This window comes from Manis javanica, chromosome 12 (assembly GCF_040802235.1).
Source record: "Manis javanica isolate MJ-LG chromosome 12, MJ_LKY, whole genome shotgun sequence".
NCBI classification, from domain to species: domain Eukaryota; kingdom Metazoa; phylum Chordata; class Mammalia; order Pholidota; family Manidae; genus Manis; species Manis javanica.
The window spans coordinates 87,556,116-87,571,750 of NC_133167.1; the positions used below are offsets into that span (position 1 = coordinate 87,556,116).

At 44.0% G+C, this 15,635-nt stretch overlaps 1 protein-coding gene and 1 long non-coding RNA gene across 11 annotated transcripts in view; one reads left to right on the forward strand and one right to left on the reverse strand.

Annotated features, from left to right (window-relative positions):
- The window catches only part of UNC5D (unc-5 netrin receptor D), a 585,797-nt gene that overhangs the window by 63,589 nt on the left and 506,573 nt on the right, over positions 1-15,635 (reverse strand). The window lies entirely within an intron of this gene.
- On the forward strand, positions 8,433-15,383 carry LOC140844805 (uncharacterized). Its single transcript, XR_012123299.1, has 3 exons — positions 8,433-8,563; positions 14,944-15,107; positions 15,244-15,383. It is a non-coding gene; the product is annotated as an uncharacterized lncRNA (long non-coding RNA).

The following is a 15,635-nucleotide window of genomic DNA, read 5'->3' on the forward strand; positions in this document are numbered from 1 at the left end:
TAACATTCTCTTCCTGGACACTACCGATGGAGATTCTGATTCTGTATTTCCGGGACAGGGCCCAGAAACCTCCAGTTCTTACTTGTATCCCCTACCTGCTAAGGCAGCCCCAGCACTGTCAGGTGAGGGAAGCTGTGTTTTTCTTAAGGAAATATCCAAAGTTACAGCTCAGGCAGTGGGGGGGGCATAGTGGTCTGTCAGTCTTAGATCAGGTGGGTTCCACTGAGGAATCAGGTCAAGTTTAAGTGCCCTATATGAAGGTCTTAGATGATGGGTTGAGAATGTAGAGGCATGGGGCTGTTGCTCTTTCTCTTAGAAGCATGTGTATTGACGGAAGGATCAGGCTAGGGGCTGATGAGCAGAAGGGGAAGTGATGTCACAGCTCACCAAGGCACTGTATTCCCTTAGCTGGGGGTGGGGGCAGGAGCAGTTACCACAGTGGGGTACAACAAGCGACAGGTGCAGTTCGCCATTCACTGAGGATAAAGTGTATGACTCTACTATGCATGGGTTTAAAGATCTGGATCGCCGCATGGTTTTATCTGAAACAGGATCCAGGAAGGGAGGTGGTGCTAGGAGGCCAGGGTGGGAGGGAATTACATCCACACTGGAGCGGGTGTCTGAATGAGCTGGAATTTGAGCAACAGCACACAGATTAAACTGTGTATGCTAAATAGCTTTAGTTTACACACACATTCTTAGGGTGTTTACCAATTAATATACTAAAGGAATCACAAATCATGTGTAATCACCAGTTCCTAGACACAATTTAGGCCTCATCTTTCATGCAGTGTGGGGCTCGAGTTTAGTTTGTGTACTAGGAGGGGCAGAATGACGGTGGGCTCACCGAGAGGGCTTTAAATTGAAAGACGGTGGAAAGAAGAAGAATGGCCATATGGGGCGTGGCGTCTGTATTCTACTCAGCTTATTCATTCTGAATGGGGAAAACGGCCTTCTCTGGAGGAACCTAGGGTCCTGTTCATAGAATCTTCATTTCAGGCCAGGCAAGGACCTAGTGTGGTCAGGCTGGACGCCTCACTGCTCAGACGGGGAAGTGGGAGGGTGTGGCCCGGGGAGAGCGGCAGCCTGTTAGGGGTGAGCATCATGGGGTGCGGGACAGGTGGTGGAAGGAACTGATGTCTCCAAACCTGGAACTTCAAGGCAAAATGTTGGCCTGAGGGTTGCTAAGATCGTGTTCAGGGACACCAGGGAAAGGAGAGCAGGGCCTTTGAGCACACAGAGTGGTCACAGTAGAGGCTTGTATTAAGTTTCCTATTTTTGCTGTACCACAGACTTACTGGCTTAAAACAACACCAACTTCACTGTCTTACAGTCCATGGGTTCCAAGGCTCACTGAGAATAAAGGTGTTCCTTTTAGAGGCTCTAGAAAAGAATCCATTTCTTGTCTCTCTGGCTTCTAGCCACTGCCCACATTCCTGGGCTGGAGGCATTTTCCCCTCTGTGAGCTGGTAGCAGAGCATCTTCTGATCTCTGTATCTGACTCTTATAACTCCTGCCTGTGTCTTTTATGGACCCTGACACGGGCCCATAATGCAGAATCCAGGAAAATCTCGCCTCAAGGTTCTTAACTTTCATGTCTGCAAAATGCGTTCCGCCCTGTAAGGTCACACATTCACCCGTTCTGGGGATTAGGATGTGGGCATCATTGCGGGTTGGGTGGAGAGGGTAATTCTGTCCGTCAGCAGGCTTTTCATGGCTTGTTCCCTTTAGAGTTGGAACCTGGACACCCCTCTGCTGCTGCCTCTGACATCCTGTGCTGTCCCAAACCTGGCCCCACTGGACCACGGCGTCGGCTGTCAGTGGGTTATCTTCCTTGCTTCAGCTGCCAGTACCCCGAATGATTTCTACAGTGAATCTCCTATGTGTACACAACTTTAGAGAGTCCTGGAAAGTTATTATCAGTTTGTCTTAAAGATTAAAACCAAGGGGATTAGGAGGTTGATAATGTGGGGTTTTAAAGGGACACGTGGGTTGTCTTAGAAAGCATGGATGGTGGCCTCAGTATGGGCTGGTGTCTTCTCCCAGCATTTTTATTAGGCTATAACTAAGCGAAGTGGAAAGGATGATATATATTAAATATCTTAATAGGACAGGTTATTTCTACTTCCAGCATGGGCAATAAAAGAGATGGCACATACAAATAAAAATAATTACAGTATGTGGTGTTCTTTTACAATGTGCAATCAAACTCATGAACCGATGACTTACCTCTTATTGAATTAAGGTGCACCTTCCATTCAGATCTATTAACAACATTCACAAACCATTGTTATCTCGTTGGTGGCATCTTTAATTAAAGACTCCTCTGGACCACTCTAATCATTTCTCATTGTGAGCTCACATGAGGCTTCTAATGTGCTTTGATTAAAATGATGGCATGTTTTATTTATGCGTGTTTGGCGGTGGACTGGGGGTGTGTGAGGTGGAAGGGACCGTAGGGAGCCTGGTGTAGGGCAGTTCTTTCCAAAACAGGTCATGAAAACGTCAGTGTGGGAATCCTTCCTCATCCTTGTTTTTTCTTCTCCCTCTTTCTCTTCCTCTCTTCACTTTTTGGGGTTTGTGGAATTATGACTTTGTGAAGGCACTATTGTGATTTTTGCCGGGGAAGGGAGCGATTTGTAGCTAAAGGTGCATTAATCCTCCTAAGCCATTCAGATGCCCTTTGAGGAATTGCCCCTCGTACTACACTGGTAGCCTGAAAGATGAGTGCACTTCCCGAGTGGCAGCCACTTACTCCCCTCACACTAGCAGAAAGAGCCCCTCTGTTGGACACGTACAAGCATCTTTCCTCCTCAGCTGTCCCCTGTGCCTGCTAGAGAGTTAGTTAATACCTAATCTCCTTGAAGGGACAGATACTTGCCATCAGTTTGATTCTGCCAATAAATATTTATGAAACTCAAAGCAACAAACTGGATTCAAATCTGTGACTGATGGTTGAACAGAAATGGTGACAGGGATACTGTGTTCATTTCTATCTATCACTATCTAGGAAGGAAAGCTTGGCAAAGTGGACAGGGACGAGGCTTGTTCAAGGTGGCAGTAGTCACCTGCCCAGCCTGACTGGTCACTGATCTCCTAACCTACACACCAGCCTGCCTGGAGTCCACTGTTTGGACCCATACGGTGCCTCTGAAGTAGAGATCATAGGCCCGAATGTTATGAGCAATGGACGCAGACTCGAAGGAGTGGATGCAGGGAGTCCTCTGTATCTTCACAAGGCTCTTTGATTTTACTGTGAACAGTTAACATGTTTGCTACCACTGAATGAGTCTTTCCTCTGAGGCTAGGAATGTGGTAGCAGTCAGAAACAAAGACCTCAGCATCACTGGAACAGAGGCAAAGCAAATTCCATGGGATTTACAAAATTTGTTAATCTATGTTTTTTTTAACAGTTAAGGATGGACAAAATGATACCAAAAAGTAGCACTGACATGGCACTTCAGAGCTTGCACAGGATTCCTCATATGTGAAGTCCCTGTCTTGCCCATTCCAAAAATCCTGGACTGCAGTTAATATTACACAAACTTTATAGATGATGCACTTCAGGGCGAGGGAAAGAAAACACCTTGCTCAAAACCACTCAGGCTGGAAGCAGCTAGGGGGGCTGGCACTGAGGCCCCCTGAGTCCCTGCTGGCCTCCCTCTGCCATGTCATCTCATTTCTGATTATTTATTTCTCCTGCGATGGCACTGAGGCCACATTGCTTTCCAGACATACAATGAGTTCACTTCAATGTCCCCCAGGATTGGCAGCTTTTTAACCAGCTTTGAAGGCAAAGAAAACAAAGGCAGGCTAAAGAGTTCACCCTGCGTGAAGCAGGCAGGCAGTCTGTGCCCAGTATTGTGACATCTTGCTGTAAGTTCTGTGGTCACACGCTCTGGCCAAAAGCTTCATGTGGGATTTTGATTCAGCAGTTGTCTTTTTTCTTGATTGTATATATTATTTTGTCTTTTATTTATTCTTTAATCAGTTTTCATCGTGAGCCTTTTCTTTTAAGTCAAAGAGCTCTGTTCATTCCCTGGGTAGAAATCCGAAGTTGCTCTTGGGACAACGATTACCACCAACTTTCATGTGACCTTGGGCTGGTCTGTCTCCTAATGAATCATCACTCCTCAAGCCAGACTTCTGGAATTACCTTCAACTCCTTCACCCCACCCCGATCTTGCCAGCTCCCCTCCAAGTCTCCCCCAGAACTCCCCACTGACAGCAGTGTGATGATTAGAGAAAGGCTTTAAAACACAAACAGATAAGGATGCTCAAAAGTAGAGTGACCCTGATTTATTGTCCAAATCGAGATACTTGGAGGATAAAAAAGATGGTAGTAATAACTGCTCACAAGGTGGGTGCTGCTATAATGACAGCTTGGACTTGAGCAGCGGCAGAGGAGATCAGGCAGAAGATGACAACCCTATAAGGAAAATATGACCTGGTATCCCGATTCTTAGCCTCTCAATCCCTCCCACCAGATCAGTTGGTTTCCCCACAGCAGCAAACAATGCATTATGTCCTTTTCATCTTCACTCTTCACACTTTTTTTTGACATGCTTAGCACAGAGGACACTAATTATACCGCTGTACCTTTGCACCTCTGTTCCCTCTGACTGGAATGCCTTTTACTCTCTGTTCAAGGGAGTTGTCACTTCCTCTCAGAAACCTTCCCAAGGCCTGTAGACAGCGTTCATCCCTTCACTCCTGGTTCACATTTCTGTATTTTTATCACTAAATGTAGCACACTGGTTAGTCATTTCAGCAACTGGGTTTGCTTTTGGGGCTTCATTTATTATGATTTGGCAGTTGACTTGTTCTGATTTTCCTGGGAATTTCTGACACTGTGCTCAGTGGGACTGCCCATGGTAGTAGTTCCCTGAAGACATTTCATTTTGTAACTTTTTGGTAACAGCTAGTTATGAAAATTGATTATAGGACTCTTGTTCATTTAAAAACTTTGGATTCAAAATCCCATCCCTGTACCCATGCACACAGACACATGCACACACACACAGGGCTCTAGATGCCGGGTCTGGAGGGCGTGCACCGTCTGCTTCCTCCCATGCGCCGCCTTCCATGACCTCATCCCTATGGCAGGGTGGTGAAAAGGCTGCAGAAAGAGAACCCCATCTCCTTGTTTCCTACCAGGGGCATGGTGATATCTTTTTCTTGGCTGACTGAAGTGTTTATTTAAGCTGACCTTTAACGGATTCAGTACAGATGGCAGGGACCCCCAAAGGCTGCAGGGCCAGTGGGTGTGGGTGTAGGTGGCTGCACTGCAGAGCTGCCCCGAAGCAGCTGTGGTGTCTTGCGGGTCCCAGTTACATGTGAGGCTGGCCGGGTCCCAACCCTGCTCTCTCGGCCTCTGTGCCTCCCACTGAGGTGGCCTGGCCAACCTGTATTAATCTGACTTACTCTCTGACTCTCCTGGCCGGCGTTCATCTTCTCAGCCTCTCTACCTATGAAAGTGCTCTTTGCCTCTCTCTCCTCGAAGCTTTTTCTTTTTCACTGGTAGCAAGGAACAAGTTGACAAACTGATAAACAGTGAGAAAATCAGGTACATGTCCACTTCCTGCAGATGACCCAAAGTCTGGGAGTGATCTCTCACTTGGGCCTACTCTCTCTGGCAAGGCCAAGGGTAGCCCTTTTTGATACGTGTGACTCCTCTTTTCCTCCATGTCCCATTCTCCTATCAGTAGGCGGGGAGAGGGCTCGGTGTGTGAAAGGGGTAGGGAGTGGGAGTGTCCATTCTGATGAAGTGATGCTTCTCAGGCAGGGGGTGGGAAAATCAGCCTTGTACAGCTGGCAAATCTCTGAGATTACAATGTGGGGGTACATATTCTTTTTTATAAGCTGGCTTTGTCAATTTTAGGAACACAGGAAAAGTGCATTGTGGTCCCAGACATCATCATCCTGCCACATATATACCCCCTCTGGTCCTTCGACCAACACCCCAGAAATAACGCCTTACGTAGAGGAGATTCTATTTTTCTTGGTCTACAGTACTGAATACATTTACAACTTAATGACTATAGTGAAACTTTGTGCAGTGAGAAGGTACAGTGGTATTATTTTTTTCTGAGTTGGGGGGTGGCACCTAGTGGGTAAGTCCTCCAAGATACTGTTTAAACCAGGTTTTCTTCCCTGTGGCAATAGGTCCTGGTCCTTCTACTGTAATTAGTGTATGATCCCAGTCAAAATCTTGCATCCCAGTCAAAACCTTGCCTCTCAATGAGAGCCTCTGCCTTTGACGTCACCTGACACTAATTACAGTAGCCTGGTGGCACAGGGTTCTTTCCTTCTGAGAAGTCAGAGCCTCAAAGGTTCCAGGAAAACTGTATGCAGTTTCATATTTACTAGGATGCAGGGTTTTAGAATGGCTTTAAATGTCTGTTTGACATAAAAAGTAGATTATCGCAAACAGATTCATTTCATTAAAACTCCATTTTTACAGGTAGAATGGTCAGACATGTCTGTTTTCTTTATTGGGCTTTGCAAACACAGCATTTTTCACAAACTGAAGGTTTATTGCAACCTGGCATTGAGCAAGTCTAACGGAGCCATTTTCCACCAGCCTTTGCTCACTTTGGGTCTCTGTGGCACATTTTGGTGATTCTTACAGTATTTCAAGCTTTTTACGGTCATCTGTGGTCAGCATTTTTTAGCAACAAAGTACTTTTCATTAAGGCATATACATTGTTTCTTTAGACATTCTGCTGTTGTACACTTAATAGACTATAGTGTAAAATCATCTGCCTCACTTCATTGACATGATTGCTTTATTGCAGTAGTTTGGAACCACCCCTGTGATATCTCCATGGTAGGCCCATGCTCTTTTCAGAAATAAGGTCTTCCCAGTCTAAGGCCTTTTCTGGATGCTTCTACCTGCGGCTAGTCATGATGCATGAGGAAGTATGTATGCATGCATTTGTAAAATCATTATTGTGTGTCCTTCTTGCCCCTGCAGAGAAAAGCTGGGCCCCAGAAATAGTCTACACTGCAGTGTTTAATTGTGAGCCTGTTATTGGGAAAGGCTTTCTTTTGTGTCTTCAAAGTCTTGTATTTGGTCTCATTTCATGCTTTGCTATTTAATGTTTCATAATTCTACCATGTCCACCTCCCCAATCCTCACCCTGAGATGTTCCCATTGAACCCCAAATCCAAAGTCTGTGTCTTTTGTAAATTCTTCAGTAAGATTACTAACATTTCCAATTCTAGCCTAAGCATTTGGTCAGGAATGAATGTCTGCCCTTCATTTTAGTGCTTCTCAGAAGAGAGCGCCATACAGTGACTTCCTGGTCCAGTCCTTTACTCTCTAACCCCAGGGTGAGGATTTGTGTGACATATGCGGCATGGGGGGGAGCTCTCTGAAATTAGAACATTGATTTTTTGAGACCCCTTGTATAAAAAATCCCCCACCCCCAAAATCTTAAGAAATGTAAAAGAGGCTTCCTGACAATAATTATTGCTGGTTTCTTGCCCTCCCAAGGAGCCTGTAACAAAGGGGGTAATGTCTGGCCTTGAGCTAGCTGCTTGAATACCCTTGATCCAGGAGGAACCCAAAGGCTCACACTTCTCGCAGCCCCAGTTGCCTGTGATTGCCTTTCTGTGAGGCTTCCCCGTTCCCCACGATGTCACCAATCACCCTCCAACTCCTCATTCAGTCTGTGCCAAGGCCTGGAGTAGTGTTGGGAGGGAGCTGCTTATGGCAATATTCTGAGTTAGACTGACTTTAAAGCAGGGAAAAAGACTCCTCCTACCCCATACTGGAAACTATCCTGGAGACCACCTTCCCCACCATCATTAGAATAGTAAAGGGTCCTTGTCTGTTTGATGTGTTTCCCATTATTAGGCAGTAACCCTTCCTCTTGCCAAGCATGTCTTACTGGACTCAAGAATATTATGCCTTAAGGTGAGTAGGATGTAGTCTATTCAGTATAGATCAAGCCTATTCACTTTCCTTTGTGTTAATTTCCAAATCTATAAAAAATTAGAATTGTATTAGTACTGTTTACCATATAGGGTAGATAAGAAGATGAAAGGATACACAGTAAGTGGAATGCTTTATTTTTTATTTTTTTCATCTTTAGATGGTTATATCATTATGTATCATAAAATCCTACACTACCCTCCTAAGGGTAGGTCCCTAATATTGTTTTTCAAGTTAAGAGACCGTCACACAGAGTTTCATTAACTTACCTAAGGGTATGGAGACTAACATAACAGCAGTGAAGCTTCAGTCTGAACCCAAGGCCACTAATGCCTGAGCTCAAATGTTTGCTGGTGTTATGTCCTGTATGATTTAGCCCTGGAGTGAGATTTTCTTCTCTGAATTCTATAATCTAACAACAATGATTTACAGAGTCTTCTAAGAAAAGTTCAACTTGATCCTCCTACCTTGCCTATTCTCACTGTTCTTACAGGGGCCTAGAGCTGGCAGGCATCAGCAGGAGCTGTTTTCTCAATGCCTCTGACATCAAGGAGAGGTGGCATCCATTATTTCCTGAGCACTGGAATGGAAATCAGACATCCTACTCAATCCCAGCTCAACTAGGTAACATTCCCTTGGAAAGCAGTTTCACTTATTGCAACCTTGTTTTTAGACATTTTTTCTCAAATGTAAAATTGGGTGGCACCATACAAAAAGCCTGAACTCCCTTTCCTCCTCAGATTGGATAAGCCCAACTCTTTTACTGTTTTCAGTGAACTTTCATTATGTGTGACAGTATTTGCTGAGGTCTTTTTATATTTTTTATTTTGGTATCATTAATCTACAATTACATGAGGAACATTATGTTTAATAGACTCCCCCATTCACCAAGTCTCCCCCCCGGACATACCCCTTTAGTCACTGTCCATCAGCATACTAAGATGCTGTAAAATCACTACATATCTTCTCTGTGTTGCACAGCCCTCCCCGTGCCCCCACCACCACATTATACATGCTAATCGCAAGGCCCCGTTTCTTCTCACCCCCTCCTTCTCAACCATCCTCCCCAATCCCTTTCCCTTTGGTAACTGTTAGTCCATTCTTCGGTTCTGTGAGTCTGCTGCTGTTTTGTTCCTTCAGTTTTTGCTTTGTTCTTATTCTCCACAGATGAGTGAAATCATTTGGTACTTGTCTTTCTCTGCCTGGCTTATTTCACTAAGCATAATACCCTCTAGCTCCATCTATGTTGTTGCAAATGGTAGGATTTGTTTTCTTCTTATGGCTGAATATTCCATGGTATATATGTACCAGCTCTTCTTTATCCATTCATCTACTGATGGACACTTAGGTTGCTTCCATTTCTTGGCTATTGTAAATAGTGCTGTGATAAACAAAGGGGTGCATAAGTCTTTTTCAAACTGGGAAACTGCATTCTAAGGGTAAATTCCTGGGTCAAATGGTATTTCTATTTTGAGTTTTTTGAGGAACCTCCATACTGCTTTCCACAGTGGTTGAACTAGTTTACATTTCCACCAGCAGTGTAGGAGGGTTCCCCATTCTCCACAACCTCACCAACATTTGTTGTTGTCTGTCTTTTGGATTGTGGCGATCCTTACTGGTGTGAGGTGATAACTCACTGTGCTGTTAATATGCATTTCTCTGATAACTAGTGATGTGGAGCATCTTTTCATGTGTCTGTTGGTCATCTGAATTTCTTCTTGGGAGAACTGTCTGTTCAGCTCCTCTGCCCATTTTTTAATTGGATTATTTGCTTTTTGTTTGTTGAGGTGCGTGAGCTCTTTATATGTTTTGGATGTCAGCCCTTTATCGGATCTGTCATTTATGAATATATTCTCCCATACTGTAGGGTACCTTTTTGCTCTATTGATGGTGTCCTTTGCTGTACAGAAGCTTTTCAGCTTGATATAGTCCCACGTGTTCATTTTTGCTTTTGTTTCCCTTGCCTGGGGAAATACGTTCATGAAGAAGTTGTTCATGTTTATGTCCAAGAGATTTTTGCCTATGTTTTTTTCTAAGAGTTTTATGGTTTCATGACTTATATTCAGGTCTTTGAGCCATTTCGAATTTACTTTTGTGTATGGGGTTAGACAGTGATCCAGTTTCATTCTCTTACATGTAGCTGTCCAGTTTTGACAGCACCATCTGTTGAAGAGACTGTCATTTTCCCATTGTTTGTCCATGGCTCCTTTATCATATATTAATTGACCATATATGTTTGGGTTAATGTCTGGAGTGTCTATTCTGTTCCACTGGTCTATGGCTCTCTTCTTATGCCATTACCAAATTGTCTTGATTACTGTGGCTTTGTAGTAGAGCTTGAAGTTGGGGAGCGAGATCCCCCCCAGTTTGCTTTGGCTAATTGGGGTCTTTGGTGGTTCCATATGAATTTTTAACTATTTGTTCCAGTTCATTGAAGAATGCTGTTGGTAACTTGATAGGGATTGCATCGAATCTGTATATTGCTTTGGGCAGGATGGCCATTTTGATGATATTAATTCTTCCTTGCCAGGAGCATGGGATGAGTTTCCATTGTTAGTTTCCTCTTAAGACTGCTTTCACTGCGTCCCACAGAAGTTGGGGCTTTGAGGTGTTGTTGTCATTTGTTTCCACATATTTGCTTGATCTCTATTTTGATTTGGTCATTGATCCATTGATTATTTAGGAGCATGTTGTTAAGCCTCCATGTGTTGTGAGTCTTTTTGCTTTGTTTGTACAATTTGGTTCTAGTTTTATACCTTTGTGGTCTGAGAAGTTGGTTGGTAGAATTTCAATCTTTTGGAATTTACTGAGGCTCTTTTTGTGGCCTAGTATGTGGTCTATTCTGGAGAATGTTCCATGTGGACTTGAGAAGAATGTGTATCCTGTTGCTTTTGGATGTAGAGTTCTATAGAAATCTATTAGGTCCATCTGTTCTAGTGTGTTGTTCAGTGCCTCTGTGTCTTTCTTTATTTATTTTCTGTCTGGTGGATCTGTCCTTTGGAGTGAGTGGTGTGTCGAAGTCTCCCAAAATGAATGCATTGTGTTCTATTTCCTCCTTTAATTCTGTTAGTATTTGTTCCACATATGTTGGTGCTCCTGTATTGGGTGCATATATATTTATAATGATTATATCCTCTTGTTGGACTGTCCCCTTTATCATTACATAATGTCTTTCTTTATCTCTTGTTACTTTCTTTGTTTTGAAGTCTATTTTGTCTGATACCAGTACTACAAATACCTGCTTTTTTTCTCCTTGTTGTTTGCATGAAATATCTTTTTTCATCCCTTGAGTTTTAGTCTGTCCATGTCTTTGGGTTTGAGGTAGTCTCTTGTAAGCAGCATATAGATGGGTTTTGACTTTTTTATCCATTCTATTACTCGGACTGAATGCACTAATCAAAAGACAATTTACATTTAGGGTGATTATTGAAAGATATGTACTATTGCCATTGCAGGCTTTAGGTTCATGGTTACCAAAGGTTCAAGGTTGGCTTCTTTACTATCTTACTGTCTAACTTAACTTGCTTATTGAGCTATTATAAACACTGTCTGATGATTCTTTATTTCTCTCCCTTCTTATTCCTCCTCTTCTATTATTCATATGTTGGGTATTTTATTCTGTGCTCTTTTGTGTTTCCTTCTAGAGCAGTCCCTCTAAAATACCCTGCAGAGGTGGTTTGTGGGAGGCAAATTCCCTCAACTTTTGCTTGTCTTGGAATTGTTCAATTCCCTCCTTCATATTTAAATGATAATCGTGCTGGATACAGTATTCTTGGTTCAAGGCCCTTCTGTTTCATTGCATTAAATATATCATGCCATTCTCTTCTGGCCTGTAAGGTTTCTGTTGAGAAGTCTGATGATAGCCTGATGGGTTTATCTTTGTAGGTGACCTTTTTTCTCTCTCTGGCTGCCTTTAATACTCTGTCCTTGTCTTTGATCTTTGCCATTTTAATTATTATGTGTCTTGGTGTTGTCCTCCTTGGGTCCCTTCTGTTGGGAGTTCTGTGTGCTTCCGTTGTCTGAGCAACTATTTCCTCCCTCAGTTTGGGAAGTTTTCAGCCGTTATTTCTTCAAAGACACTTTCTATCCCTTTTCTCTCTCTTCTTCTTCTGGTACACCTATAATGCGGATATTGTTCCTTTTGGATTGGTCACACAGTTCTCTTAATATTGTTTCATTCCTGGAGATCCTTTTATCTCTCTGCGTCAGCTTCTCTGTGTTCCTGTGCTCTGATTTTTATTCCATTAATGGCCTCTTGCACCTCATGCCGTCTGCTTTTAAGTCCTTCCAGAGCTTGTTTTATTTCTGTATTCTCCCTCCTTAGCTCTTGCATATTTCTCTGCAATTCCCATCAGCATGGTTATGACCTTTATTTTGAATTCTTTTTCAGGAAGATTGGTTAAGTCTATCTCCCCAGGGTCCCTCTCAGAGGAGGATGTCTGTGTTATTCAGGTCTGGATCAAATTCTTCTGCCTTTTCATGGTGATAGAGGTAGTCGTGGGCAGTTGGCATGTGTGTTGGCTGGGAGAATAAAGTCCCTTCCTGCTTGCTCCTCTCCTGGGAGATCAGCCACCCCTAGCGGCTTTTGCTGGGCAGCTGTGCACTGATGGTGGCTCTGATTCTTGCCTGGGCCACTGTGGAGGAAGCTCTGGGTGGCTGCTGCTCTGCTATGGCGGGGCTGTGCTGGAGGGGGAATGAGCAGGAGGCTGTTTATCACCATGAGGGGCCTCAGAGCTGTGCTGCTGCCGAGTGGGTTAGGGTGCCCAGGATTCCCAGCTGCTTGGCTGAGTGTGCTGGGATGCTTCTGTCCAGCTGTGAGGCTCCTGTCCCTTTAAGACTTTCAAAAAGCACTTGCTTTTCTTTTGTCCCTGGGTGCCAGCTGCAGTAACTCACTCACAAGTTTTAGTGTTCTGTTTCCCTAGTATCCAGCACACCATGCGCTGTGTGTCTATGCTCCTGTTGCAGATGACCAGGGCTGGGTATTCAGCAGTCCTGGGCTCCCTCTCCCTCCCTGCTCCGACTCCTCTCCTCCTGCCGGGAGCTGGGGTGAGGGGGGCTCGGGTCCTCCCAGGACGTGGCTTGTATCTTACCCTCTTCATGAGGGACTGGGTTCTCACAGGTGTAGATGTACCCTGGCTATTGTCCTGCATTTCTTGTATTTTCAAAAATATATATGTTTTTGGGAGGAGATTTCCTCTGCCCTACTCATGCTGCCATCTTGGCTCCCTGCTGAGGTCTTTTTAAAAGTCCAGCTTTAGTACTGACAGAAAATTGGACACCAGTCTGCCGTTTTGAGATTCACTAATTAGTAACATTTGCCACATTTGATTCCTCTGTTTTTAAAGTACAGGTAAAAAAATGGGTCACATATCAGCAAATGTATCTGTAACCTGTAGACATCAGGAAATACCACTGTTAAATACTTTGTTATGTATATTTTAATGAAGGGACATTCTTATATAATCAGAATACCATTAATTCAATGATAGACTCTTAATTGTACTGTCTATATCCCCCACTTTTTGGATATTGACTGCCTCCCCATCTTTTTTTAAGAATCCAGGCCACTTTCTGTCAGTGTTCCTTATAATTAGATACAGTTACTTATTTTTTGCATCATATCTGGAGGCACATGTTAGGTCATATTTGAATATCAGTGATGAAAATGATCACTTGATTGGAGTGATAATTCCTGTTTCTAGTGTACAAATATTTTTTCCTTGTAATAAGCATTTGGGGGAGGTGAGTAGGTTAGGAGGAGGGGCACCTGGAGATCCTGCGACTATTCTGTTTCTCAGTAATGTTTTATTCAGGGCAGGAAGGATGGAAGGAATTGAACAGGCCAAGAGCTGCTAAACATTACCTGAACAAGTCTAAACCTTACCCTAGGTGTTCCTGTACACGGACAGCAGCAAAAGGAAACAAAGTACTGGTGGGTTTCTGGTCACAATTAGGGAAAGGAGCTGAGCTGTGACAACACAGAGTTTTACATCTGTGTGTGACTTAACCATGCCTTACAGCAAGTAGAAGAAAAGGGATGCCAGGAACTCTTCACTCAGCATCCTGCAGCAGGGTGACCAGAGGTACGCCTACTGCAACAGCCTGTTAGTGTGGAGCTGTGCTCCATTCTCAGCCTAGGAACCTAGACAGACTAGTCCCTGAGCACAGCTGGTACACTGATGGGTCAGCAAGGGCCACCCCTACACCTGGACAGCCATGGCCCTCTGATCCTGAACTGAACATGTGTGGATTGACTCCATCATAGGGCACAGGTGACAGCATGGATGGTGCTGCTCCACAAGTGTGACCCCACTGTTCTACTCACAAATAAGTGGACCTGACATGTGGAAGGATGGCCATCACTGTTCACCATGTAGAATGCATACATCTGTATGGTAATCAGCAGGCTGATGTGCTGAACTGCACCCATCTCCTGGAAGATGTTACCACCTGGCTGCATAAGATGATGGTGTATCAAAGACACTGCACCACAAAGACACACCATAATGACCCCAACCTGAGTAGAGAGGACACGCTGACTGCATCAGGCCCTGCCCTTGCTGATGGCTGCCATTATGCTCTGACATGTGCTGGCACCTATTTGGGGGCTGACACTACCCTCAGGATACAGGTACATAGTTTACAGGAAGGACTCTTACTGCCTTTGTCACACAATTTTCCAACAGGTGATCATACAATTAAACGGACCTGGAAATGGCAAATGAGTCCATGGTGGTTTAGGTTTTCAGCCCTATGTGGTATAAGGATAAAACAGGATTTAAATATTACCCGCTTTTCTTACCCTACACTGCCAAACATGATGAAAAATACTTAATCCAGGTCCCCTAAGGAAAAGAAATACTATTATCATAATCCATTGCAGCACATTCCCCCCCAGACTCCACTTGGTATTACAAGCCTGGAACTACAATCCCTTCTGCACCATACTAGACAATCATGATTTGCCTCTGGTACCTACTAAACATCTTGCTTTTTGCCCTTAGACTCTGGATGGGAAAACTGTTCACCGATTGGGCTCTGACCCTGGCATCTACACAGAATAAGACCAACTTTTGGGTGTACGGTGAACTCCCCCTACCTGCAACTGAAGGCTTTGCCTGGTGGAAGCAGACTGCCCATCTCAGCATCTGGAAGTGCTTCTACACTGGTATAACACCTCCTTCAGCACTTGGTTCCATCAACTGAAATGTTCTTTATATTTCCTTTGCTAGTTGTGTTCAGCTAATTGGATGCCCCAATTATTCAGTCCTAAGAATATAAAATTCACATCCTCTGTCTTACAGAACATGTTATTTGGCATGTCAAGGTCCTTGGTGCTAGTCGTTGCCGGAATGTTGCCGAAAGCTTGCTGCAAATACTCCCAGTAGAGTTGCTTGGCCCAGTCAACTGCTTCCTGTACATAAGTTCCTCCAATAAACCTCTGTCTCAGTCACTGGTTCTGGGTCTTGTTTGTTGTCTCTCCAGACCACCCTCGGTCCCCGAGTCAGCCAGCACATAGCAAGACAAAAACACTCCTAATGAACAAAGAGCCATGACCAGATGACTTCATAAAATAATGAGACTCTTCTTATCAAACATTTAAGGGAGAGTAATACCCATCCTTCTCAAACTGTTCCAAAAAATAGAATAAGAAGGATTGCTTCCAAATTCATTGTACAATATCAGTGTAGACACT